We start from the raw sequence: 23,557 nt of genomic DNA on the forward strand, positions 1-23,557 counted from the left end.
CACTGTCCCCCGCCCCAGCAGCCGTCCCGTCCCCCACTGTTCGCCCCCAGCAGCCGTCCCGTTCCCCCACACTGTCATTCCTGCCTGTACACCAGACTCCCAGGTGCTCATGCTCACCCCAGCCTCAAATCGTCCTCGTGTTCCTCCCTTCCCCCGAAGACCTTCCTACGGCCTATCACATCCCACTCCTTCAAAGGCCAGGTCCGCCACCTCCAACAAGCTGCTTCCCTTTGAAAATCTTACAGCAACCACTATACACCACCCAACATCGTGCGTATTCATTACGTGTAATTCATCCTGGTTCCTTACAGCCGTAAAGTATCTAAACCTGACACAGACGTAGCCTGGCTCTGCTAACAGGAGGCCAAGCCGAGACAGGCCAAGCTCAGAAGTCTCCTGTCACTGCCTGTCACACAGCAGCCCCCAGTGCCTGAGGGCTGGAAAGCACGGGCTGGAGAGAAGCAGGAGTGTGTGAAAGCGCCAGCATTTGAAAGGGACAGGTGTGGACCCTCCAAACACGGGAAATTGCTTTCCACAATTCCTCTCCCTGCATTATCAACGACCAGAGCACAGACAGCCCATGGCCACCTTTTGAATGCAGGTGCGTAAAACGCAGAGAGAGCTCCAGGAAGAAAAGGGAGTGCCAGTGGCCTATACAGTAGACCGAGTCTGGGAAAACCACCCAGCCAAGCACAGGACCCATGGAGTGGCCATTCTTTCCTGCAAAAGCCCAACAGGAACCTTCTACCAAGGGGAATCAAAGAGAAGTCACTTTGGGGCTTCCCTGGTGGCGCAGTGGTTAAGAATCTGTCTGCCAATGCAAGGGACACAGGTTTGAGCGCTGGCCGGGGAAGATCCCACATGCCGCGGAGCAACTAAGCCCACGAGCCACGACTGCTGAGCCTGCGCTCTAGAGCCCGCAACCCACAACTACTGAAGCGTGTGCGCCTAGAGCCCATGCTCCGCAACAAGAGAAGCCACGACAATAAGAAGCCTGCGCACCACAACGAAGGGTAGCCCCTGCTCACCGCAACTAGAGGAAGCCCGCACACAGCAACGAAGACCCAACACAGCCAAAAATAAATTAAAAAAAAAAAAAGCACAGTAAAAAATCCACTCAAAAAAAAAAAAATAACCCAGAGAAGTCACTTTGGACAAAAATGGGAAAATATTACAGTTGGAAATTACAGAAATCATGTGGTCTTAAGAACCACAAAGTCACCTCTAACACAGCTTTGGTTTTTCAAACGAAGAAAACAAGGTTCTGAACAGGACACTGACTAAGCTGGCAGCAGAAGGGGATTCAAAGCCAGGGGAGGAATCTCTGATGCCCAGGTCCGCCCATTTTCCATCACAACATCCTTCTGTCCACACTCCAGGGAAGGACAGATACCCCACAACTCTCATTGCCCCAGTGGAACTCTAGAGGCTCCACCCCTGCAGCAGCCACTGCAGACAGTGAAGGGCCAGATGTGGTCCAGGATGCCCAGAGCTGGGGTGGTGAGCAGACCTGGGGACTCGTGGATGCTGCCTTCAGCTCACCTCTCGGCTCCCCTACATCTTCACCCAAAGCCCCTGGGCACACACACACACGACTACCGGATCAGAGGACCCAACACTCCGGAGAATGGACCAGAGATCTTACCTCAAGGACACTGGGGTCTAGACCACTCCTGATGACAACTCCCATGACACCTCTGCACACAGTGGACTCATCTGCAACAGACAAGAAGCCAAGGATGAGCACCCGCCTTGTCCCTGCTCACGGCAGAGCATGTCAGGCACCAGGAAAGGACTTAGTGCAAGAGTTACCAGACAGTAAACGTTCTGCAGATGTTGGCTGTTATTATTTCCTGAACAGACACACTATTTCCTCATTAAAAAAAACAGTAGTTAACTCTAAAAAGGGAGACAATGGGTGGCCTATGGCAGGGTGGCCAACGCTGACCAATGTGTAATTGACCAGTGAAGGCAGAAAAGGACGCCATTGCCAGGTTTACGGGAACGTGCCATGGCCGACTGATAGCAACTGGGCATCAAGGGGAACTTAAGCAGCACACAGGGCCTGGTTCCCAACAGCAGGGGCAGGAAGCGAATGCCCCAACAATGACACTAATGCACGCATGATAGACCCCAAGGCCCTGGAGGCCCGAGGTGTGGCAGGGAAGAAGCAGGAGTGTGTGGGAAAGCTCCCGGAACTGCAGGGTGAGGATGTGAACCCTCCAAATGCAGGACAACCTTACCATGTTTCCTCTGCCTGCACTACCAAAATGCAGGCCACAGGCAGCCCGTGATCACTTCCAAGTGCAGGGGCAGGAAAGGACAGAGGGCTTGCTGAAAAATGAGGCCAATGGCAGAGGCCTAGAGCAGTCGGCCTAACAGAGCACAAGGACCCAGTATTTGCTTCTAATCCTGCAAAAAAGGCTTCCACGTGGCCGGAAGGGAGAGACAAAGGGAGGACACCTCTGAAAGAAAAGTGACAGAGTTCTTAGGTTGTAAAAGACAGGGACTAGGTGATCTGAGGACAAATGGTCTCACTGTAGTCCTGCTTTATGGAGGATGAAACCAGCGATAAGAGAAGGTCCCAAAGTTAGGAGGAGGCAGAGAAGTGACTGACACCTGGGTACAGGTGGGCATACAGAAATCCTTTCCCTGCCTCCGTTCACACATTCTGCTGCCAACATAACAAACAGTCGGAGGAAGGGCTCCCCAGGGGCTCTCAGAAACAAGCACGTAAAGAGGAACTAGGTGTGTTCCCAAAGGCCCCAGACAGGGTAACGCTGAGGGCCGGGTCGAAGCCACTCTCGTCTCTCCTCTAGCTGCTTCCAGGACCATGGCGGGACCTGCGTGTACCTTGAGGGAGGCAAAGCCCCAGATCTCCAGGGAACAGAGCTCACCTCAGCAGCACGTGGTCCAGCCGCTTCTTGACAGGATGCGAACACCTCTCAAGGGTCTCCTCTGCAACAATCGAGAAGCCCTGGATGAGTAACCTAGATCCCACCTGGCCACAGCACGTCCTGGGAAGCCCAGGCCGAGTACGTGCACAGCGGCCACTTCACAAACATGGGCTGCTGTTACCACCCACGAGCCACGCCACCACTCGTGAACAGGACGGAAGTTATTACTCCACATGGGACAACAGCTCATCTGCATCTGAGGCAGAGGCCTTTTCAGATCACCTTTTGTGCAAACTCTAATGACACTGTACAGCTTCTGGAAGCTGGATCTTGAACAGGATAAAAGTCCAGGACAGGTCTGGGAGCACGCAGCACCTGACAGGCCGGGCCTGGCCTGGTCTGGCCTTGACCCGGGGGTGGGGTAGGAGGGGTAAAGGCACCTCAGGCTGCCTGCGGAGGTGAGGTCTGGTGTCTACTGAAGCCTTGTCCAAGTGCAATACTGCTCTGGCTCCTGCCACCATAACCGCAGGCCATGGGGAAAGTCTCCCCTGGTGGACTGGGCTCCATCTCATGCCAAGGGACCTCCAAGGGATAAATACTGGTCAATAGGAAGAACAATTCCAAGAAAAGGAAACACAGGAAGTGCCCCCACCTCTCCCCTGGCTGGCTGGCTCACAAGCAGTCTTCCCCTGCTTCTCCATGACATGATGGGCCACGCCACCTCACCGGGATGCGTCTGTCCTTGCCTTCTTTCCTGCTGGGCAGTTGTTGCACAGTTGCTGAGCACCCGACACCTGCCAGGCACTGAGGCTGCGGAGAGGCAAAACTCAGACACTGAGCTTGAGATCAGAGCAGAGAGAGGCAAAAAAACAAGAAAACCAACGATTTCCATGAAGTATGATTAGTGCCCTCATCTCACATCAAGCCACTTCCCACACTACATCACACCAGGAAACATGCTTGATTAAGGACCTGGAAAGGGGAGAGGGGGGAGGCAGACCTGGCTTCCTGGAGGGAAACCCTTGGTGAAAATTACCCGAACAGTGGCTCCACAGCCAGCCCACAGCTCCTTAGACACAGCCCATGCTTTATCTTCCTTTTTTAAAAGCTTCTCTGCAACTAGCACTGGGCCTCGCAGAGGGAACACTCAGTAAGCTGGACACCAGGGGCCAGGAAGCATATGTAAAGGTGGCGGGAGGACGGCCGAGTGGGACAGCTCCAGAGTTGGGAAGGGACAGGAGTGAACCCTCCAAACACGGGGAAACGCTTTCAGCAACGCCTCTGCCGGCACTACCAGTGACCAGGGCACGGCCAGCCCACGATCACTTCCGAATGCAGGGGCAACAAAGGGCAGAAGAAGAGCCAGGCAGAGGAGCCCATGTCAGCAGCCGGCGCTCCGCCCAGGCAGGGGAAAGCTGCCCAGCCAAGCCCGGGACCCCAACACTATCCTCACTTCATGGAAAGACTCCATCTCCCCTCATCAACAGAGGCCGCAGGAAGACCAACTTCTCGTAAAAATGCCTCAAGTACTCCTCCACCCACAAAATACCAACTAAGTACCTACTAACCACTTGCCAGGCACTGGGGGTTCAAAGACACAGACCAGGCCTCTGCCCTCCCAGACTGCTTGCTGTTTCCCCCCTGGAAGGAAAGGAAAGCTCAGGAGAATGAAGTAACTCACCCGAGGTTCCACGGCTAACGAGAGGCTGCGTCAGCATCTGAACTCAGGCCTTTCTGGCCCCCAAACCCAGCCCCACTCTCCTGCACAAGGCTTTGCAAGACAGTTCCAGAACCCCCCTGAGCCCAGGGACCACCCCGTCTGCAGCGGGGCAGGAAGGCCACGGCCCCCCCAGTTCAAGGCCCTCAGGAGCGGCACTTGCCCAAGGGACTGGGGCGCCCTCACTTTAAAGCTCAAACACCCGTTTGGAAAATGGAGGTTTCAACACTTTCCCTTAAAGCTTATTCGGGGGAAATGGGCTAACGCTCACCAGAGTATTTGGCCGGTAACCGACGAGCGGCTTTGGGGCCTGAAACGCTGGAGTCGGAGGTGATGGGCAGTGAATCAGGGGTTCTGGCGCCCCTCAGGCCAGGTTCACACGGGCTCTGCACGACCCCCTGCGGGACCTGGGGCCCACGCGGCACCCGACCGGTCTCTCGACATCAGCGGGCACAAGTCTTCCCACGGGGCGGGTGAGGCTCCGAGACGGCGCCGGCCGGTGACGCGGTGACCCGAGGCCTCTTTGTCTAGGACACGAGTCCCGAAAGGTCCACACGCGGCGGAGGTGACGGGCTCAGAACAGGGAGTGAACAAGGGCTCCGAGGTGACCTGCGGCCGGAGCTCCCCCCTCGGGCCTCAGTTTCCCCTCCTGTCGGGGGCGGGGAGACGGAGCACCGGCCTTGAAGGCCGCCGGGGGTCCCTGGGCAGCGCGACCCCGCAATGACTCACCCAGGGCGCCGGGACTGTCGGGGGCAGGTCATACAGGACGACGAGAGAAGATACTGCACGGTTCCCGGCGACTAGGCCGCAAGACCCAGCTGCCAGCGGTTGAGCGCCACCGGAAATGCAGTTGAGGTGCGGGATGCAGCCTAGAGAGGCGGCTCCCAGGGCGGAACCCGCGCAAGCGGTTCTTTCGCGCCCCCTTGTGGATGAGAACGGAAACTCTGACCTGCCAAGTCTCCAAGCATCCTTTCCTCTTCCCAACCGCCCATCTGAATATTAAATGGCTAGGACATCTGTACTTTTGACCTGTCTACTCCTTCTCCCTGATTTTCTTGTGGCATTCACTTTTCCTGTTGAATTCAGTCTTGTTGGGAATATCAATTATAGTTTCTTGCCCTCTCCTGAGAAATGGTTGGGCGTGAGACCCAAGCTGGGAAAATTATACTTTCTTCCTTAATTATGTATCTCGAGTGTGAGAGAGCAGGGATCCTAAAGGAGCTTGGAGGCTAGTTGTGGAGCTATGAGTGGAGTCATACTTCAATCAATTTCCAAACTAAGGTGGTTTCTTGTAGGTGGTGTACCCTAGCAGGGTTTTGAAGGACTCAAACAGAAAGGGGGAATGGGAAGATGTTCAGAAACGGGAGGAAAAGGAAGACGCACAAGCTGATGTAGGGGAAGGGATGGGGGAGTGGATACATGTGTTTGGATGTGAAGAAGTTAGAAACTGGATAGAGCATCTCATTGCATGGCCTGTAATAGATGAATCTTTAAATGTTACAAGAGAAGAAAGAAATTCTCATTGTTGCAATGGGAGAGGCACTCACTTGATTCTGAAATGTAAGAAAAAGTCCATGTGTCTCAGTTTGCTCTTGGTTCCTGAGGGCTTAAAAAAAATGAGGAAAAGGACAATTGAAATGATCCAAATAAAGTAAAATCAATAAAACAATGGGTAGAAACCAAAATGGCAGAAAATGAGCCTAACCATATTTAGAGCAACATAGCCAAACAACTTTAGGAATGGGAAAAGGGGCTTTGTACAGTCAGCAGAGGGTAAAAAGCTAGAGAACAATATGTTTGACTTTTTGCCCATAAAATTTTAAATTTAGGTAAAATGAATGCATTCCTGGAATATATTTAACAGAATTGCCTTAAGGAAAAATAGAAAACCTAAATAATTTCATAACACTTAAAAAAATTGAATCAGTTAACAATCTTCCCACAAAGAAAACATCATACCCAGGTGTCTTTTTTTAATATAAATTTATTTATTTATTATTATTATTTTTAATTTATTTATTTTATCGATTTATTATTTTGGCTGCATTGGGTCTTCGTTGCTGCACACGGGCTTTCTCTAGTTGCGGCGAGCAGGGGCTACTCTTCATTGCAGTGCACGGGCTTCTCATTGTGGTGGCTTCTCTTGTTGCAGAGTACAGGCTCTAGGCGTGCAGGCTTCAGTAGTTGCAGCGTACGGGCTTCGGTAGTTGCAGCACGCAGGCTCAGTAGCTGTGGCTCACGGGCTTAGTTGCTTGTCCTCATGAAGCTTGTGGGAAAATTCCCCCAAAGTGTTGCCCTTTAAAGATATTCCCAAGAGTCTTCATTAGAAGGGCCCACCATTTAAGGATTATCCTCGAAACAAATGAACGCAGGGTCTTAAAGGGATATTTGTCCACCCATGTGCATAGCAGTACTAGTCACGATAGCCAGAAGGTAGAAGCTACTCAAGTGTCCATTGATGGATGAACGGATAAACAAAATGTGGTCTCTACATACAATGGAATATTATTCAGCCTTAAAAAAGAAGGGAATTCTGACAAATGCTACAACATGGATGAACCTTAATAATATTACGTTAAGTAAAATAAGCCAGTTATAAAAGGACAAATACTACGTGATTCCACTTATATGAGGTACCCAGAGTAGTCAGATTCAGAGACAGAAAGTAGAATGGTGGTGGTCAGGGGCTGGGGATAGTGGGGAATAGGGAGTTAGTGTTTAATAGGTACAGCGTTTCAGCTTGAAAGAAGAAAAGAGTTCTGGGGATTGATTGTACAATGCTGGGAATGTACCTGACACTACTGAACTGAGTATTTAAAAATGACTGGGGCTTTGCTCGTGGTGCAGTGGTTAAGAATCCACCTGCCAATGCAGGGGACACGGGTTCGAGCACTGGTCCGGGGAGATCTCACGTGCCGTGGAGCAACTAAGCCTGTGCACCACGACTACTGAGCCTGCACTCTAGAGCCCGTGCTCCGCAACAAGAGAAGCCACCGCAATGAGAAGCCTGCGTGCGTACCACAACGAAGAGTAGCCCCTGCTCACCGCAACTAGGGAAAGCCCACATGCAGCAATGAAGACCCAATGCAGCCAAAAATAAAGAAATAAAATAAAAATGATTAAGATGGTAAATTTTATGTTATGTGTACTTTACAATTCAAAAATTTTAAATTAGGTAAAATAATGCATTGAAATACATGAATACCATAAGTGCTTTTTTTTTTAGCTTTTGGCTTATCATCAGCTAGTAATGCACTTTAGCTATCACCGTCATCATCATGATTAACATAATTTGATAAAAATTACTATTCATTCATAACTTTGAGTCTTAAAATTCTAAAAATAGAATATACATCATAAACCATCAGTCAATATCACATGTAATGGTGAAATCATAGAAGAATTCTTCTATTTTTATCCTAGAAGTCCCAGAAAAGTAGTCAGGGATGTCTGCTGCCCTTGGCCAGGACAACCCAAGGTCTTAAGAGTAAAGAATCGATATAGTCTGCTAGCATGGTGAGAGATAATGACCCACAGTCAAATATTGTTACCCCGGAAGGCCCAGGTCTTCAGGCAAGAAAGTTCATGATTCTCAAGCCAGGAAAGCTTAAGTATAATTAGCCACAAACATCTCAGTTATTTAGTTAGCAAAGGAGGTCCAAAGTTGTTGTTCAGGGAAACCCAAGTAAGACCATCCAGATTCATTAGTCAAGAAGGTTGTTTTCAAGGATTGTCCACCGCAGATAGAAGGAAAGTCTGATGTCACCGGCCAAGGTTATCAGTCTTTCGCTTGGACTCCGGTCCCCCAGGGCCTAGCCCTGCCTGTTTGGGAAGGGAACGGGCCACCTCTTCTCCTGTCTGTCTGCATGGCAGAGGCCTGAGCCATTTAGACTTTCACTGGGCCAACATTGACCCCCCTCTCCGGAACCAGGGGCCTTCAGCCCAGGACAAAAATGAAGCAGAAGCAGAACTAGTGACAAAGAGGCTGTGGGGGTCAGAGGACCAGCGAGGGGACACAGGGAGGAGGGGATGCTGACACCTCGGTGGGAACTGACCCTGGTGGGGAGACCCTCTGTCTCACCTCAGTGTGTCTGAGCATCCAGTGAGGGCCTGGGGGCTGCTGGAGGCTCCCAAACAGGCCCAGACCCAGGCCATGGGGCAGCAGAGGCCCTGGGTGGCTGGACTGGCCAAAGCTACCAATGGGCCTCAGTCCCAGCCTGCAGGAGCCCAAGCCTATTCCTCCCGAAAGATGCAGTAACAGATAATCAGTAAGACGGCAAGGAGGAAGATGAACAGAATAAGCAAGACCACCAGCATGCTGAGCATTCTTAGTGCAGGGACAGGGCTTGGAGATCCTGCAGGGCTCACCGGGCCAGCTGCTGGCTTCCAGCCTAGACCCTGGGCATCACCTCCTTCGGACAATCTGTCCAGCCAGCCGAGACCCCATCTCCCCATCCCACCCATCTCCAGGCTCCAGGAATCTCTCAGCCACTGTGAGGTCACAAACTCCAAGATGATGGAATGTTGGCCTCCCAGCCACAGCCCAATCCTTTATAAATGTGACCAGTATGCTGAAAGAGGGACTTCTGGTATGTCATCATAAAAACAATTTTTTTTTGCCTGTCTCTTTAAACTTTCTAAGTGGAATTATCTTTTCACTGCCCCTAGAAAAATATCAGGCAGTCGTCATCAGTCTTCTGATCATTCTTAGGTAACAAGTCTTGTATTACTGAAAATGGGGAACATAGTTTTCATTCAATTATTTTAAATGTCCGTCTCGTGTATCAATTGTGTTTTCAATGATCATTGATAGCTCAGACTTCTCTGCTCTCCACCAACTGGCGCCAAGCACAGGGTGGATTGCTGTCTGCTGGGAGGGGATGGGAACCTTCTCCCCTTACTCATCCAAATGTGTTTCTCTTCACCAGGTTTCTGCCCACTCTCCCCAGCCCACCCCCACTCCCAGTACCTGCAGGATCAGGATCAGATGGAATGACGAGTGAGATGGGGGAACATTTCTCTCCAGGCTGGTCATGAAATTAATGCTGAGCATTCTCCCTCAGCCCCTGTTTCAGGGGTTCTTCAGAGACCCCCCTCCTGGTGCCCTTTGATTGTACCCCCAGTGATGTGAACAGGCCTTCTTCTTGGGGTCCCCTCCCCCTAGCAGGCTCCCTGTAGGGCAGAACCTCTTGGGCAGCAGGTGGACAGTCCTATCCCAGATTTTACACTTGTTGAAGGAGACAATGAACTTTTTTTTTTTTTTTTTGCGGTACGCAGACCTCTCACTGTTGTGGCCTCTCCTGTTGCCGAGCACAGGCTCCGGATGCGCAGGCTCAGCGGCCATGGCTCATCGGCCCAGCCGCTCCGTGGCATGTGGGATCTTCCCGGATCGGGGCATGAACCCGTGTCCCCTGCATCGGCAGGCGGACTCTCAACCACTGCGCCACCAGGGAAGCCTTATTTATTTATTTTTTTAAATTAAAAAAAAATTTTTGGCCATACCTCATGTGGCATGTGGGATCTTAGTTCCCTAACCAGGGATGGAACTTGTGCCCCTTGCAGTGGAAGCATGGAGTCTTAACCACTGGATTGCCAGGGAAGTCCCTAAATTTTTTATCTTTAATTTATTAATTTTTATTGAAGTAGAATTGATTTACAATGTTGTGTTAATTTCTGCTGTACAGCAAAGTGAATCAGTTATGCACATATATACATTGTTTTTTATAGTCTTTTCCATTATGGTTTATCCTAGGATATTGAATATAGTTCGCTGTGCTGTGCAGTGGGACCTTGTTGTTTATATGTTCTGTACATTTGGTACCTTTTTAATGTGGCTCCTGGAAGGTTTAAAATTACACATGCGGCCGGCCGGCATTATGTTTCTACTGGAGAGTGCTGCCTTAGGCTCTTCAAATACAGCACACTCTCTCTGCCTCATAAATAATCTCACGGTGTCCTCACAGTGACAGAAGCCCTGGGCTTTCTCAGAAATACTAAAGTATAGCAACTACCGCGCTTGGCCATCTGCTCTGTGCTGTGTTCTCGGTGTGCATTGTTTCACTTAATTCTCACAGCAACACTGTTGGGGGAGGGGGGACTAAGACTCTGCCCATTTCCAGAAAAGGAAAACTAAGGCTGGGCAAAGTTAGGTCACTTAGCCAAAGCCACAGGGAGAGTAAGGGCAAGAGCAGGAGGCAGCAGAGGACACTGGGGCTGTGTGCACACCTGACCCCTTTGTCCAGTATCCTCCCAGCCACAGCATCCCATGGCCCCTCCTCATCACGGAGATCCCCAATGTTCTCACAGTGTTAGAATGCCACAGGCTCCTCTCAGGTACAGAAGATGGAGTGTTCTCACCCTCAGAGGCCCCCCCACCCCATTTCCTTCTCCGCTGCATCGGTCAGGCCTGGATTTCCACATTGTGCTGACTTAGTGAAGTGCCAGGAATCTGAAGAGGGAAGACGCTTGCTCGGACACAAGCGTGGGCTGTTTGCACTTCAGAATGTGGACCAAGTTAGTGGCGGGGTTGCCTCAGGTCTGAGAGATACACCCGGCCTAGGATGCAGGCAGTGTTAGTGCTTGTGGGATTAGGGGCCGTGAGCCCCCCTCTCAAGCCTCTCTGCAGTGCCATCGGGAGTATGGGACCTCTGTCTGTCTTCTCTGGCACAATGCAAATCTGACCAGGTCCCCAAAATGCAAATTTGATCAAGTCCCTCTGATTCAAGACTGCTTTTACTTTTAGGATGGCATTTTAGCAAAGCACCTGCCCACCTCTGTAGGCTTATCTCCTTGTCACCCTCATGATCCAGTTTCAGGTCATCTGAACAATATTTTAGTCTGATGATGTGTCCAAATAACTATACGGCCAGAATTCATTCATTTGTTCAGCTGTGCCAGCCACTAAACTCAATACAATGGTCAATCAGACAAGATGTCTATTGTCCACACAATACATGAGTTCTTCAACCTAAATATCCATCAACAGATGAATGGTTAAAGAAGATGTGGTACAGATATACAATGGAATACTACTCAGCCATTAAAAAGAATGAAATAATGCCATTTGCAGCAACATGGATGGACCTGGAGATTGTCATACTAAGTGAAGTATCAGACAAAGACAAATATCATAGGATATTGCTTACATGTGGAATCTTAAAAAAATGGTCAAACAAACTCATTTACAAAACAGAAACACAGACTTAGAGAACGAATTTATGATTACCAGCAGGAAAGGGTGGCAGGGGAGGTATAGATTGGGAGATTGGGATTGACATGTACACACTGCTATATTTAGAATGGATAACCAACAAGGATCTACTGTATAGCAGGGGTAACTCTGCTCAATGCTCTGTAATAACCTAAATGGGAAAAGAATTTGAAAAAGAATATATATATATATATGTAACTGTATAACTGAATCACTCCGCTGTACACCTGAAGCTAACACAACATTATTAATCAACTACACTTGGATATTAAAAATAAAAAAGAAAGAGCTTTTGCTAATTAAAGCTCCTCATGTGGAAGAGTCACCATTCCTACAAATTAATGACATATCAGTGACAACAAACAGAACACACGCAGAAAAGCAAAACAGGTGAGGGAATGTTATTTTCAAAATTTCAGACTGCTTCTGGAAATTACCAAGTCATCCTGACGCAGAACTCGGGCTCCGATCCACCAGAGGTCGCTGCAGGACCGCGAGCGAGGGATCCGCGCCCGGCGACGCCGCTCTAGGCCGCAGGCCTCGTGTCCGCTGCAGTTCCGCCGCCGCTGAGCGGGTGGAGGAGGTTCCTGGTTCCGGTGGCTTCTACTTCTCTTGGATCCACGCCATCTCCCAACATCCGCGGACATCCGCACCTTCCCGCACTAGCTGCTGTGTTTCCTCCTCTGTCCCGCGCCATCTCTCACGGCGCCCCGGGTGCGTTACTGAGGGGAGCCCTGGACACGTGGTCTGCTCCGCCCCCTCCCCCCACCCTAAGGGGAAACTGAGGCCCGAGGGGGCGGGGAGGGCCACATGTCGACTTCTCGGCCCTCGTGTCTTCGACAAAGAGGCCTCGGGTCACCGCGTCACCGGCCGGCGCCGTCTCGGAGCCTCACCCGCCCCGTAGGGAGACTTGTGCCCGCTGATGTTGAGAGACCGGTCGGGTGCCGCGTGGGCCCCAGGTCCCGCAGGGGGTCGTGCAGAGCCCGTGTGAACCTGGCCTGAGGGGCGCCAGAACCCCTGATTCACTGCCCATCACCTCCGACTCCAGCGTTTCAGGCCCCAAAGCCGCTCGTCGGTTACCGGCCAAATACTCTGGTGAGCGTTAGCCCATTTCCCCCGAATAAGCTTTAAGGGAAAGTGTTGAAACCTCCATTTTCCAAACGGGTGTTTGAGCTTTAAAGTGAGGGCGCCCCAGTCCCTTGGGCAAGTGCCGCTCCTGAGGACCTTGAACTGGGGGCTGTGGCCTTCCTGCCCCGCTGCAGACGGGGTGGTCCCTGGGCTCAGGGGGGTTCTTGCAAAGCCTTGTGGGGGAGAGTGGGGCTGGGTTTGGGGGCCAGAAAGGCCTGAGTTCAGATGCTGACGCAGCCCCTCGTTAGCCGTGGAACCTCGGGTGAGTTACTTCATTCTCCTGAGCTTTCCTTTCCTTCTAGGGGGGAAACAGCAAGCAGTCTGGGAGGGCAGAGGCCTGGTCTGTGTCTTTGAACCTCCAGTGCCTGGCAAGTGGTTAGTAGGTACTTAGTTGGTATTTTGTGGGTGGAGGAGTACTTGAGGCATTTTTACGAGAAGTTGGTCTTCCTGTGGCCTCTGTTGATGAGGGGAGATGGAGTCTTTCCATGAAGTGAGGATAGTGTTGGGGTCCCGGGCTTGGCTGGGCAGCTTTCCCCTGCCTGGGCGGAGCGCCGGCTGCTGACATGGGCTCCTCTGCCTGGCTCTTCTTCTGCCCTTTGTTGCCCCTGCATTCGGAAGTGATCGTGGGCTGGCCGTGCCCTGGTCACTGGTAGTGCCGGCAGAGGCGTTGCTGAAAGCGTTTCCCCGTGTTTGGAGGGTTCACTCCTGTCCCTTCCCAACTCTGGAGGTGTCCCACTCGGCCGTCCTCTCGCCGCGTTTCTATTATTTTACTATTTTAATAATTACTGCACACCGCACGGCTTGCCGGATCTTAGTTCCCTGACCAGGAATTGAATCAAGGCCGTGGCAGTGAAAGTGCACGGAGTCCTAACCACTGGACCTCCAGGGAATTCCCCCCAGCACCTCTTCAGATGTTTCCTGGCACCTGGTGTCTGTTGAGTGCCCTCTGCCTGGCTTGGTGCTGGTTTCTCTGAGGCTTTAAAAAAGGAGAATGGGAGTGGGTCTTGCCACAGCTGTGGTCTTCTGACCCTGGTCTCCAGTCTCAGCAGCCCTGTGTTCTTTTCTGCCTCTGGATTTGAAGTGGTTGCAGGCTGCCTGTGTCCTGGTCAGTGGTAATATGGGCCGAGGAAAAGTTGCAAGATTTTCCCCATGTTCAGGGGACCCATACTTGTCCCTTCCATACAGGACAGCCTTCAGTGACTAGCAGTGACCAAGCATGAAGCAGTCTGAGGATGGAGGGAGTCAGGCTGTAGTGCATTCATTGCCTAAGACCCGAATCCCCCCAACACACACACCGTGTTTTCCTGTTGATGAACATAATGGTTTCCTGCCAGTTGGGCAGATCACGTGATGGCTTCTTGTCCCCTGCGGGAGTGTCACATGGCTGCTGTTGCGTGAGATGTGTCGTCAGGGAGAGCCGGGACTGAGTCCCAGGTAAGTGGTGTCCCGCCCGTTCTCTAGTACTTGAGTTGTGTGCAGGCTGTGAGGCCAGAGATGTTGGGTGCTGAGGTGTGGAGAGTGAGGGTGCAGTGGAGGCTTGGGCCCCCTTCTGCTCCTGAGAGCCTGGATGGAGGCTGCTGTGATGTTGAGAGGACAGAGATTCACATCCAGTGACCAGCCAAGTGCTCTTCTGTGAGCCTGAGCGAGAATTCTGTCAGGTGTTCAATCCTGGTGCCACTTACACACATTCCTTCAGGACCTAAGAGTTCTCAGTATTTCTGCCGTTAGTCTTCTCTTCAGCTCTTGGCAGGGACTGGTGAATAATCGGGTGATTCTGTCATCTTAGGCTGGAAGTCTGGTCAGTGACCTGTCTGCTGGTCTGTTCCTAGGCCAGGCCGTTTCCCAGGATGCTGGCAGTGGCCTCCCTTCTCTGCTGCCTCACTGCCCTTTTCTGCCCCTGCATTCGGAAGTGATCGTGGGCTGCCCGTGCCCTGGTCATTGATAGTGCAGGGAGAGGAGTTGCTGAAAGCCTTTCCCCGTGTTTGGAGGGTTCATTCCTGTCCCTTGCAAACTCTGGAGCTTTCGTACATGTCTTTCTTCCCACTGATTTGTGTTGCTTCCTGGTCCCTGGCGCTGTGTGCTCACTGAGTGCCCCTTTTCCCAAACAGGGCCCTGCCTTAGCAGTTCACAGGCTGGCAGTGGAGGGCTCCCCTCTGGACGTTTTCTCTGATTCCCCATCGCACCCCTTCCTCATCCCGCATCCTCAGCCCCGCCCCTCAGCGCTGATCGCACCTAGAAAGTGTTGATTTGCTGATCGGGGCCCTTATGCTGTAATCTTGAGGGCAGCGCCTCCTTGTTTTGCGTTGCATCTGGTGCCTGATGCACAGCACCTAGACCAAAAAAAAGCCCCAAAGAGGTGGAGATGACCCATCTGTTGTGAGGTGACAGGGCTCCTCCCATTGCAGAGTGTCAGGGAACTAAGCCCTCCAGCAAGCCAGCCTGCCGGGTCAGCCTCCTTTTCTCCACTGGAATTGTTTCTGTAATGAAAGGTAGACTTACTATGATCTAGGTAGACTTGCTGGTCATGAGCAGGGCCCGTGGTCCGCTGTGGGTGATTTTCTAGTGACCGACTTGGACAAAGCCCAGTATAGTTGAGGATGCATATGTAAGTCGCTCTTATACTATGTAGCAGGCACGGGGCCCTCCCCCCACCTGTTACCCCTCCCGGTCCATTCCAGTCATTGCCAGGCAGCCACAGCCTGCAGACCGGTTAGCAGCAAATTGATCACAGTTGGCACATAGGGTAATGTAGGTATTATTCCTGTCAGAGATGACCTGCAGACTCCCTCCTAGGGTTAAATCGTCCTTGTTCCTGAGACCGTGGTGTGGCCGTTCAGGTACTGCAGTAACAGCCTGCCTTCGTGGGTGCTAGAGACTGTCAGCTGCTGTGCCAAGTGTTCTGTGCGTCCCCCAGGGCCTGCTGTGAGTGTCCGTTCACCGATTTTCCTTTGCAGCTGGGTCTGTGTGCACAGAGGCTCCACGGGAGGCATCATCTTCGTGCCAGCCAGGCGCTAGGCCCTGGGGGCCCAGGTAAGGCTTTTGGACCTTCCTCTGGAATGTTGTGTTTTTTGTAAAGTCACGTGTGTGTTTTCTGGGGCTTGGATGATCGTGTAAGGGGAAGTGCGGTGACAGTAGCATCTTGCTGTGGGGCAGTCCCCCACATGCCTAGGGGAGGGCCCTAGAAACCTGCTTGAGTGAAGGGCTCCCCGGGGCATCTCCCTTCTGAGCCCTGGGATGTCAGTGCAAGTGCCGTTGTGATGGAGACCGGTCCCGCCTCTCAACCTGTCTAGCGCTGTGACCCCATCTCAGACTCCACATCTTCATCTGAAGAGCAAATCTGGGATAGCAGCAAAAGTTCTAAAAAATTTTTCATGGTGTTGCCATGACCGCATGATCCTGATCTTTTCAGCCCGAAAGCATTTGCAGTTTTTTATGCTGGAAGTGTCTTGACTCCCCCTGGCAGAGAGGTTTTGTGGGGTCTTGGCAGGACACGACAGAAACTGCTGGGACCCGGCTAGGCTGGGCTGCTCTCCCTGACCCAGGCCCCTGGCTCCAGCCTCCCGTCCTTCCTGGCTCTTTCTGCCCTTTTCTGTTCCTGTATCGAAAGTGATCGTGGGCTGCCTGTGCCCTGGTCACCGATAGTGCAGGGACAGGAGTCGCTGAAAGACCTTTCCCCGTGTTTGGAGGGCCCAGTTTTCCCTTCCAAACCCTGGAGCTTTCACACACTAGCTTTTTGGTCCTGCCATTTCCTTCAGAGCACGGGCCTTTGCCGGCCCACATGTGATATGGTGACCGGGCTGGGCCCCGGACTTGTGGAGGTTCACTTTGTCTGAAGTAAAGGAGCCTCCGGACAGAAACCAGTCCATACATTTGTATTTGGACCTCACACTGGAATAAGTTCAGATAATGCTGAAGGGCACATGGGAGAACTGTAAATCGTGGGTTCTGCTCTATGAACTTAACAGGAATGGAGGACAACCCATAATACATTATTCAAGGCAGCCCATGACCAACATGCTTGTTTGTGTGTTGACTTTGCTCCTTTACTCTTTTGGTTTTTTTCCCTTTACTGTTTCTTTTTTTTCTTTTCTTTTCTTTTTTTCTTGCGGTACGCGGGCCTCTCACTGTTGTGGCCTCTTCCCGTTGCTGAGCACAGGCTCCGGATGCGCAGGCTCAGCGGCCATGGCTCACGGGCCCATCCGCTCTGCGGCATGTGGGATCTTCCTGGACCGGGGCACGAACCTGCGTCCCCCGCATCGGCAGGCGGACTCTCAACCGCTGTGCCACCAGGGGAGCCCCCCTTTACTGTTTCTTGAGCACAATGTGTATTGCTTCTCCAGGAGCAGCCAGTAGTGTCGAAAGAAAAATAAAGGTGGGCCAGATGTAGGAGCAAAGAGGGGTTCTGCCAATTCTGAATCATTCAGAAAGCTTCCATTTGTCATGGTCTGCCAGAAGCCCGAGAAGTTCTCTTGTCGGTCTGATGAGAGAAGAGTGCCTTGACTCACCAACCTCTTTGTTGCCCCTGCTTTTAATCTGTGCTTTGGTGGGTTCTCTTTTAAAAAGGGTGACCCCAGGTGTTCACTAGAGAAGAAATTCCAGGCCTGTGGATCTGTGAGTCTGTGTCTGTAGACTCAAGGCTTGCTTTCTGGTTCATGTTAGGATGTGGTGTGGCAGGAGGACTCTCCCACCGTGTAGTCAGCCGTCAGCAGGGGGCTGCCCTTCTGCCTTTCTGCGCCGCGGATGTGTTGGGTGGAGGCCGCACCGCAGATGTGTTGGGTGGAGGCCGCAACCCTGCCCCGGCGCCTTCACTTAGACTCTGCAGGGGCAACGTGGTGCTCCCAAGAGGGATGTCTGGCTCCTAGACAACAGGTGAGGTCAGGTCCCACTCACCCCCCACTTTTGGCCTGAGGGCTCCTTTTCTTCCATCTACATTCGAGTTTCTCCTGTTTGATCCTGTTTTGCCAGATGTTTTTGTTCGCATCTCATGATGATGTGAAGGTAGTGAGACTAATATTTGTGAACCACCTGGTCCTCAGTAGCTGTCTAACAAATCTGAGACTTCCCTTGTCTTTCAAACCTGCCCTCTGCCCCTTTGCATCAGAGGCTTGTCCTGTCCCACAGCCTAGTCCCTGGTCCTGGGGCTCCTCAGCCAGCCTGGAGCATTTAATGGCTGGTGATGACCATTTTGAAAAGACTTTATCTACCCCCCATCCCCCCCCATCCCAGACCTGACACTTTAAACCTCTGGGTGCAAAGTCCCACACGTTGAGTTGGGGGTCACTTGTGTAGTGTCCTCAAGCGTTAATGATATTTTCTCATTATTCCTTCAAATGGGCCTGGCAGTCTTGATTTTCACCCATCTGGGCACCTAATGAGTCTTTCTGGAAGTTTCTCTTTCATTTGCCTTTCTTGGGTGGGCATATTAAGTGGGTCTTTGCAGAATAGGATGACAGCTACTGGGGCCTTGGGATGGACTGGGCAGAGAAGTAATGACAGTGGTGGGAGAACTGCTGAGGACGATGGTCCATCCTTTGATCAAGATGCAGTGGGAACTTGGTGTCAAAGTCTCTGACAGTGAGCTCAGACTGAGCTCTGGTGTATCTGGCCAGTTGCCTTGATCGGGAACTGTTTGAAAGAAAATTGTTTACTCTAAAAACCGAACCTTTGAGGTGTTTTCCTTTATTATCCCGTCTATTCTGGTGGTATCTAAGGTCAGTTTTTTTTGTTTGTTTTTAATATTTATTTATTTGGCTGTGCTGGGTCTTAGTTGGCGGCATGTGGGATCTAGTTCCCTGACCAGGGATCGAACCCGGGCCCTCTGCATTGGGGAGCGTGGAGTCTTAGCCTCTGGACCACCAGGGAAGTCCTATTCTGGTGATACCTAGTAGGGCCTAGTCTATTGGGACCCTCTCAGTGATGTTACTTGGGGAGAAGATGGTGCTGCAGATGAAATGCTTGTATGGTTCTTCTCCCTCCTAGGTCAGCGTTCGATCTGGAGATCGTTGAGGAAGTCCCAGGGCCATGAGTCAGTGACTTTGGGGTGACTTGGGATCTGGCATTGCTGGTATTTCTCCCCAAGGTGAGTTAATGCCATGGGCTGGGAATCCACCGCCAGAGGGTTGGCTGGTTTGAGTTTATGCAAATGGAAACTCCCAGCCGTTGGTCTCGTCTGTCCTTTCTTGTAGATTCCTTTTGTTCGTGGACACCAGCGGGGCAGAGAGTGGAGAGTGCGGTCCACACATGAAGAGCTCCCCGCCGCCTGCTCAGAGTGTCACGGGAGAACTGTTCACTCAGCACGAGAAATCAGGGCAAAGCGCTGGGACTGGGGATTGGGGCCCCCTTCAGCTGGCTCTGAGTCCCGACAGCAGTGCCCTTGGGCGCCATGGACAGGAAGGCCGGTCCCCGTCCCTCTGCCATGCCTGCGTGACTTCAGTGACCAAGAGTTTTTCTCTTGAGTTGGCTGCGGCTCATCATCATCACTTTTCTCTCCACCCATCCATTCAATAAACCGTATGCACCCACCCCACCTGCGTTTTAAGTCAGTAACAAGCCACATGCCTGCGAGGCTGGGCAGGGAGAAAGTGGGTCACAGGCCAAATCCTGTTTGCACTGTGAGCCTTTCCGTCCTGCTCCTGAGGCTTGGCACGTGGGCTCTTGTTTGAGGTGTTCTGTTAGGACGGGGGTGAACAAACGCTGGTGGTTGGCTCAGGTTAGGACCTGTGAGAGTTGAGGGCGTCGAGGAACAGTCAGGCCAGGGCTTGGGAAGGGTGATGGGGACCGGAGTGAGACAGGTGCTGATGTCATTGGGGAAGCTGTGGGTGCCTGGCTCATGAGTACGTACCTGCTTGTGTGACCAACTGGCCTAGTTTGCCTGGAATTGAGGGCTTTCTCAGACATGGGACTTTTATTGCCAAAACCTGGGAAGTCCTGGGCAAACTGGAACGAGTTGGTCAACTTATCTGGGTGTAAAATACATGGTGTAAACTTGAGAGGACAGGTTACTGAGTAAAGGTGAGAATGGTGAACGTGGAGCTGCCATTGGTGGACTCAGTCTTTTGGAGGTGATTGGGGTAAAATCAACAGTTGCACTGAGGACATGTATGTGAACTTTTTAATCTCCATTTTATAGATGGAGGCGTCTACGTGAGGAGGTATGTCCCACAGGCTGTGATGAAAGGCTCTACTTAACTGTCCAGTTTCTGCATTTGGAATTGAAACCACCTTGGCTAAGCTGAGGCAGGATTCAGGCTGTTGGGCCTGCCTGGTGGCTTTGACACCCTGAAGGTCTGGGGCAGGCATTCTTCGTGGCTGAGACGTTCTGCCCTGCTAGCCATTCTTCATGGCTGAAATGTTCTGCCCTGCTAGCCATTCTTCATGGCTGAAATGTTCTGCCCTGCTGGCCAGTTCCTGGTAGAGGCATCCAGAAGCGGGCAGTCCTTTTTCTGTCTCACTCCAAGGACTGTCCTCTGACTTCTGTTTGCCACCTTTATTCAGCTGGTTGTAGCTGCCTGGAAAGATGCCAAGAGAAGGAGTCTGGTTCCACTGGAGATAGCTGTGACTGAGCGTGATGTTTGCTGCCATGCAGGAACAGCAGCAGCGGGACACAGGCCAGTCCTGAACAAGTGTTCCTGGGGACACCGGGCACTGGTCATCATGCTAGCCCTGTTCTACCGCAGTGTGTGAAGCAGGAGACATCCCAGGTTTGTAGGGCCTGAGGAGATCTGAGGAGAGCATTCATCCAGGGTGACCCAGGAACCAGGCTTAAGGTCAGTAAGGCACAAACCTTGGCTGGGAAACTAGGCCTCACTGGAGCAGCTGGTGGGAGATTAACCAGACATCATACTAGACATAGGGGTACAGTGGTGAATAAGACAGTTTGTGCCCTAAAAGGGGTCACCAATAAATATATAGATAATGTCTCCACACACCAAACGTTACACGACATGCACTGCTGGGCACTGTAGGTGTTGGGGATGCAGCTTTAAACAAAACGGGGTGCCTCCTGGAGCTTGCTTAGAACTGCTCTCCATTATGGCAAGCCACCAGACACTTGTGGCTCTTTTAATAAAACTTAAAATTCAGGTCTTCAGTTTTATCAGCCACATTTCAAGTGCTCAGTAGCCACAAGTAGCTGCGGGGTTGGGCAGTGCAGATACATAGAATATTCCCATCAGTGCAGGAAGTTCAGACAGCGCCAGTCTAGAAAATAAGGAGTTGAGTTCCATGAAAGGAGTTGCTGGGACACCTTTACAGAAAGGCTGTCATTTGAGGAGTCCAAAGAGGGCTGCTGTGCCTGGCACTGCATTCCTGTGATTATGGTGGTGGTGGGGGGTTGGGTAAATCGGGGGCATCAGCCCGGAGGGGGTGTGAGAGCACTGGCTTCCGAGTCACAGACCTGGGGTCTAACCCAGCAGGGTGACATAATGTGAGTTTCCATCACCTGACCTCCGTTTCCCCTTGTGAAATGAGAAGACACCTCCACAGGAATATGGTGAGGTAAGGATTAAACAGACTTGTATGTGGAAGCCTGTGTAGGGTGTGGCTTCAGAAAGTGTTCAATAACTGATGGCTATTATTATTTATTGAAGTTTTCTCTTCAATTTTTTTTTTTGTCTTTTTTCGGCCTTGAGGCTTTCAGGGTATAGCCTGTAATGCTGAAGTTTCCAGGAAAGCAAAAATAGTTCCCCTCCTTTTACAACTTAAGATATGTATAATGCAATGGTTAATAAATATCTAGAAACATATACCCCCAAATTAGAGGATATATGCTTTTCTCAAGCACCTACATTTACAAATACTTTTTATGTTCCAGGTTACAAAACAAGTCACAGATACCAAAGAATCAGTTATACAGATCACATTTGTATCATACTACAGTATAATTAAGGATAATAACAACAAAAATGGGTTTGGAAAAATCCATATATTTGGAAAATTTAAAACGTTTAAAAATAACTCATCAAAGATGAAACCAGAGGGGAATTAGAAACTACTTAGAACTGAATGATAATGAAAATTTCTACATACCAGTACTTGTGAGATGTAGCTAAAGTAATTCTGAAGAAGTTTATGCCTCACGTGCTTCTATTAGAAGAAAGGCTGAATAATTTTTATTAATAAGTAATAAAAAATAGAAGTAATGAGGATAAAAATTAGAGCAGAAACTAAAGCAGAGGGCAAAAATACAACAACGATCAACATGGCTAAGAGTTGGTTCTTTGAAAAGTCATGAAACTGATGAAGAAAAATAATTTCAGGAAGGGAGAAGGACATAGGACAGAATCCTATGTGGGATCCTAAATGGGATTTAAAAAAATACAGATTACTTTTCGCCTATAAAAATTTAAACTTTGGGAATTCCCTGGCGGTCCAGTGGTGAGGACTCTGTGCTCTCACTGCCGGGGCCAGGGTTCAATCCTGGGGAACTAAGATCCCGCAAGCTGCATGGCGCGGCCTGGGGAACTAAGATCCCGCAAGCTGCATGGCGCGGCCAAAAAAAAAATTTTAACTTTGACAAAATGAGCACATTTCTAGAAAACATCCAAAAAAGTTGCCTCAAGGAGAAAGAAAACTTCAATAGTCTGATAAAGACCACAAGGGAACAATAAAGTCAGATTTATTCGCCTGTTGCAGCATAAACTTTTTGGTCACTGTTAAAGCTGTGACTTTCTCACAAGAGGAATTTTTGATCCTTTCTTGATATAATGACCAAAACATATGTCCCATTGTTAAGGGACAATTGAATGCAGTCCATTTGGAGGAGGTTGAAGGGACACTGAGGCTCTGGCTTCAGACTGTCTGCAGTTTTGTCAGAATTTGGCTGTGGACAGGACATGCATGAGAAACATCATTGGTCAGGCCTTTAAAATCTTCCCGCCAATGTTGGCTTTTGCTTACAAGAACTTTCTGATCAAGTCTGTTATTCTGCATAAACCCAGTCAAGCTGGGTGTCTGTCACCTATAATCCAAAGCATCATCGATTCTTTTTCTAAGCTTGTCAGGTATGATGCTTATTAGGGTATCCTATGATGGGCCCGGCCCTGGCGTGAGGCCCAGCAGGTGTTGTACTTCTTCAGGAAGACTTGCCCGCTTGTGGTGCTGGCCTAGCTAACCCAGGAGTCCAGAAGGTAAGGGGACCAGCTGATCCGTTTAAATAAGTGTGTGTCAGCTGTCACTCGCAGCTTCCAGACAACGATCCGTTCTCAGAGGCTCAGCTTTGTTTGTCAATCTACCTACGTGTCTGCTGACATTAAAAATAAAACAGCAGGCATGCCTCCTGCCAGTGGGAGAAGAGTGTGTGTGTGTTGGAGGGGACATGCTTCTACCCTGAAAATCCAGGAAAGTAGGCAGGGTTGTCCGATGACCTTGGTCAGGAAAACCCATGAGAAACCGGGGAACCTATTGCTGCCAAAAGATGCAGAAACGGAAGGAGGGGCCAAGGAGACTGGAACGTTTTCATAATAAGTTTTTTTTCAAATAGCCCATGATTAGAGCAGTAGATTGGATACAGTAATCTGCAGGAAAAATCATAACTTTCTTTGCTAACGAACCAAGCATTCCAGGATATTTGGCATTGGTTCATTATCTTTCACCATCCTTGCCAAA

General features: G+C 50.7%; 1 long non-coding RNA gene and 6 other non-coding genes across 17 annotated transcripts; 4 read left to right on the forward strand and 3 right to left on the reverse strand.

Moving 5' to 3' along the window:
* Window positions 1-468: 468 nt before the first annotated feature.
* LOC116741087 lies at window positions 469-603 on the reverse strand. Its single transcript, XR_004346055.1, has one exon. It is a non-coding gene; the product is annotated as a small nucleolar RNA SNORA71 (small nucleolar RNA).
* A 1,576-nt stretch (window positions 604-2,179) lies between these two features.
* LOC116741091 lies at window positions 2,180-2,312 on the reverse strand. The gene has a single exon (XR_004346059.1). It is a non-coding gene; the product is annotated as a small nucleolar RNA SNORA71 (small nucleolar RNA).
* Window positions 2,313-4,103: 1,791 nt separating this feature from the next.
* LOC116741089 lies at window positions 4,104-4,237 on the reverse strand. Its single transcript, XR_004346057.1, has one exon. It is a non-coding gene; the product is annotated as a small nucleolar RNA SNORA71 (small nucleolar RNA).
* An 8,051-nt stretch (window positions 4,238-12,288) lies between these two features.
* LOC116740352 lies at window positions 12,289-21,256 on the forward strand. Of its 11 annotated transcripts, none has more exons than XR_004345867.1 (6): window positions 12,289-12,919; window positions 14,138-14,386; window positions 15,746-15,982; window positions 17,612-17,821; window positions 18,932-19,031; window positions 19,138-19,473. It is a non-coding gene; the product is annotated as an uncharacterized LOC116740352 (long non-coding RNA). The 11 variants fall into 11 exon arrangements; XR_004345868.1 differs by having other exon boundaries at window positions 12,292-12,919; window positions 15,907-15,982; XR_004345871.1 differs by having other exon boundaries at window positions 12,292-12,919; window positions 14,287-14,386.
* On the forward strand, window positions 13,556-13,689 carry LOC116741090. The gene has a single exon (XR_004346058.1). It is a non-coding gene; the product is annotated as a small nucleolar RNA SNORA71 (small nucleolar RNA).
* On the forward strand, window positions 14,848-14,981 carry LOC116741086. The gene has a single exon (XR_004346054.1). It is a non-coding gene; the product is annotated as a small nucleolar RNA SNORA71 (small nucleolar RNA).
* LOC116741088 lies at window positions 16,546-16,677 on the forward strand. The gene has a single exon (XR_004346056.1). It is a non-coding gene; the product is annotated as a small nucleolar RNA SNORA71 (small nucleolar RNA).
* Window positions 21,257-23,557: the final 2,301 nt, after the last annotated feature.

Source organism: Phocoena sinus, chromosome 15, assembly GCF_008692025.1.
Source record: "Phocoena sinus isolate mPhoSin1 chromosome 15, mPhoSin1.pri, whole genome shotgun sequence".
Taxonomy (NCBI): Eukaryota; Metazoa; Chordata; class Mammalia; order Artiodactyla; family Phocoenidae; genus Phocoena; species Phocoena sinus.